General features: G+C 40.8%; 1 pseudogene; it reads right to left on the reverse strand.

The window, feature by feature from the left end:
• Nucleotides 1-777: 777 nt before the first annotated feature.
• On the reverse strand, nucleotides 778-3728 carry LOC147432450 (uncharacterized; annotated as a pseudogene).
• Nucleotides 3729-4345: the final 617 nt, after the last annotated feature.

Consider the following 4345-nt stretch of genomic DNA (forward strand, 5'->3'; position numbering starts at 1 on the left):
ACTCCACCTCCTGCGCACAAGGAGCTTTGGATTCTTACCATATGGCAAAAAATAAATAATTGCTAGATATCTTACTAGTTTCAATACACACATCTAGCAAAAGTGCAAACTAGTAAGTGCGAGAATACTCCTAGATGCATCAAGTAGAAATCTTCTTACCATATAGTAACTTGAGTAGCTATATGGTAAGATAATTTCTAGATGAATCAAGAGAGTTCAATCTCACTTGCTAGTTTGAGATGTGTTATGAAATTAGTGATACATCTAGCAAATCAAAGATATGACATAGTAGTTCATCTGGTAACTTCATAACAAAAAGTGGCAATCCTCTTAGCCCTAGTCGACGTGTCTCCCAAAATTACCTCAACATCCCTACCTTTCGGTGAAAGTCCTCATCCTAGAACCTGTGAAATCCACACTTTCAAATAATCAATCAAGCCATGGCAGTTGCAAAAATTCACAACAAGAGACATGACTGAACTAACATGAACCACTACACACCCACACAAAACTATGGCCGAATGTATCGTGCTTAGCTCACGATCTACTTATAAAGCATCTTGCCTTATAAAATAGTGGTCATACACAAGAATTCAATACAAGACAACTCCCATAGGCAATAGAGCAGATCCACAAGAAATCTCCCCATCACATATATCAACCCACAATATAAGCTGCAAATTCCACATGCTACTCCACAATCAAACCACAAGGGGTTACCCTTGCCCTCACTACCATTTGTTATGGTCCAGCCCTAAGCAATGGCTACAACTCCACCTATTCGCGTACTCCAAATCCAGCTTCATTAACTGCTTCGCTCAGTACTAATCCTTGCACTCTTGCAACACTGCAACTATATATAAAAGCAATCATATAAACACAATGCAAATAATCCATGATTATTTCTTTACATGATATGAACTTTAAATCAATCTGTGTACAATCAAGGCTTGTAATTCACTTAAGAGATGCACCAAGAATAGTTGTTGGTAGGTTGCAAGAACTACTTACATACGACAAAGATGTGAGCACAAAAGCCTTGCTCAATCAAGTTTTGTACAGAAGCTAGCAGACCAAGGCACCAAACCATGGTTACCATACATGTAGCAGCAAATTTGATGTCCTCGAGGACCCTTGTAGCCTACAACTGGAATGGCTCTTGTTCCCATGCCAAAATAATATGCCAGTAAGGCTATTGTCTGCAACCATCACAACCCTTTCCAATCATTACCACCAAGTTATAAAGAACAGATAGCTTACGCTTATGAAATACATTTGCTACTTCATACATAAGTACATCTTGATGTTCAAATTAAGTTTCAAGATTTGATTCATATAAGCTTTCCTTGGTACTTGTGTTAAGCAACTACCAGCACTTTTCAACCCCTGATCTGTTGAAATAAGTTATAACAGCCAAAAAATATATACAAAGCTCAATCCAAAGATTTTGTAGTCGTTTACCTTGCTTGTCCTCAGCCTTCGATAGCACCTAGACGAGCTTGGAGAGCAAATGAAGTCTGCATCACTATTAGACATTGCAAGGGTAGCACTGATGGTGTTGCCAACAGAAGTCTACTAGAAGAGCAGTAAACCTTCAAGCAAAAGAGACACGTAGTCATACAAAAAATCAAGAAAGTTTCTTCAAGAGACCTAATTGTGGAATATATACCTTGAAGGGGGAGAACGCATACATAACAACTACATTTGATGCAAACTTCAAACTTCAAAAGCTTAAAGCCCTCCTCGCATTCGTAGGGAAAAGATTTCACATACCACAAGCCATGATCTATGGCTAAAAGAAACAGTCGTGAAAATTAAACCAAAGTTACAAGTATTTCAATAGGAAGGCTCTTAGATGGTCTTACCTCGTAAGAGCCAACATAAATAAGACCGAATAAGACCTGTCAATCCCTTACTGGGAGCTCATATGACAACCAGTTAGATTGGCACCATCACCTACACAAATTACTAGCAGTTGCAATGTTGAATGGAGCTGGGGTATGAGCACGTACCAAACAGGTGAGCGGAATGATCTGACCCTCCTTTGAGTTAGGAATTTTTTCATTGTGGCCATCATCATCCTCACAATTACGCGCCCGTAAGCCCACTCGCTTTTACTATGGCTCTCAGACAAGAAACAAAACACAAACAGCAGAAAGGAAATTAAAACACCATGCAAACACAGGAAAATAACATACCTGGTGCTTATGGCAGGCTCGAAGAGAGAGGGAGAGATCCCAGTTGGGGCAAGCGACGCCAGACTTCGCTACAGAAGCCGCACGCAGGCAGAGCAGGTTCCTCGGGTCGGCTCGGGGTTTGGGCGCATAGTCGATTCTCTGTAGAAGGGTCGCTCAGGGTTTGTGCCCGTAGTCAGTTATCTGTAGAGTAGGAAAAAGCCTGCGTTCGAAAAAACCAGGTTTTCCATTTGTCCACCGCCCAATTGCGCAGTGGAACAAGGGGAAAATTACCAAAATACCCCTCTAATTTGTAGAAATCCCCAAATTACCCCTCAGATTTCAAAAATTCCTCCAAACACCCCCAATGTTCTGTCATAAATTCCCATTGGGCCCTTCAAATTTTCCAAAATTCCCAAAATACCTCTACTTGTGAGAGGAAAATTCTTCAAAAAAAAAAATTGTAGCTTTTCATAAGAAGACTGATTGCCTATCATACATGATGCTAACCCTAGAATTTGAGTTGGTTATGTAGGCTTTGGAAATGAATTGCTTCATAATTTTAAAACATAATTGCCTTTTTTGCGAGGTAATTTGTGACAAATTACATGCTAAGCACTCAAAAACGGATCTCAATTGTCAAACAAGAATAAATATTAAAAAATTCGTAAAGAATCCACACAAAATAGATACCAGGGTATTTTGGGAATTTTTGAAGTTTGAGGGATATTTTGGGAAGTAAAGTTTCTACCATTACTCCGGAGAGATGCAAAGGAGGCTCAACAATAATGCAATCTATTACTAAGCAAACTCATTAGATAGAAAAAATTCAACTAGCAAAAGGATAGTTGACTTAGCATATTGTGGTTTGTGCCTGAGTGTGAACCTACTTGTAACTACCTCTCATGTTAATATAAGGAGCTACTCTCGGATACAAGAAGGAGCCTAGTTTGTTCTTAATCCCGTGTACACCACATTGGTGGAGATGGCGGGCATGCCCAAGGCAATTAGGGATGTTTCTTACTTTTGTTGCTAATTTCCTGAGCCCGCTCATGGCATTCTTGCTTGATACCGGGTACGGGTAGAGAGAGAGAGAGAGAGAGAGAGAGAGAGAGAGAGAGAGAGAGAGAGAGAGAGAGAGAGAGAGAGAGAAGAGAAGAAGGCAAACGCCATTGTGCTTCCATAGTTTTGATCGCAGCGAGACAAACAAGAGGTGGTCTCACCCTCGACGAAGAGGGCCTTTGCCTTGGAGAAACGAGTCCCAGTCCTAGAGGTCACAAGGAAGCTGCTCCTTGTGGAGAAGGAGCCATGGCGATGGCACATTCAACAGCGCTAGGAGTGTGTGCATCCTCAACAAAAGCATCCCTCAATTCAAAGCATCAAAGACATATTCACCAACCTCCCAATATCTTCACCTTTCTCCAGGTAGGCGTCAGGTTCACGGGAGTTTTTTGCATCAGCTTCACCAACTCCATCAGGCTTCAAGAAGCCTGAAGTGATCAAATGGTGGGAGAATATTCCCACCAACAAAGCCACCTTCATTGGTGTGGTCATTCATGATGTCAGGATTTGGTACCTTGATTCAGGAAAGATTGTTGCTAATTCTTCCATTCAAGTCACTCACCCTGTTAAATTAGAAGACAACTGGTTCTATTTAGAGTTCTGGGGTGACTTGGCTGAAATTGCTGCAGAAGTTAATGACACCATTTTTGTTTCTAGCTCTATGTGGTCATAAAAAGCAACTGGCAAGGATGGTTTAGAGAAGACATTTGCTAAGGTGGTAGTCCAAGAATCTACAGTGACCAATTGGTTATCATGCCTCGATTTTTGTCAATGTTTCCTATGACAATCTACTCTGAAAGACATCTATGCTCCCCATTCTCTTGGGACCTTCAAAGCTCTTGGTGGTTTGGTTATTTGCAATTGTTATTGTTGTCAGTCTATTCGAAGATATGGGAATTGCTGCACATCGATTGTTGTAGAGGTGCCCAATCCTTCCGCTTTCATGTGCATAGTTATGTTCTTCTTTATGTTTTAGTAGTACTAATTTGCCCATTATCCTTCTTTCATAGTAGTAGTTCTTGCCAAAGAAACCTCATGATCACACCGAGACTCTTTTGGATGGGATGTACTTCACAAGAAGATGGCGCCCATGTCATTATAGCGTGTCT

This window comes from Adiantum capillus-veneris, chromosome 20, assembly GCF_014529385.1.
Source record: "Adiantum capillus-veneris isolate H3 chromosome 20, ASM1452938v2, whole genome shotgun sequence".
Lineage (NCBI taxonomy): Eukaryota > Viridiplantae > Streptophyta > Polypodiopsida > Polypodiales > Pteridaceae > Adiantum > Adiantum capillus-veneris.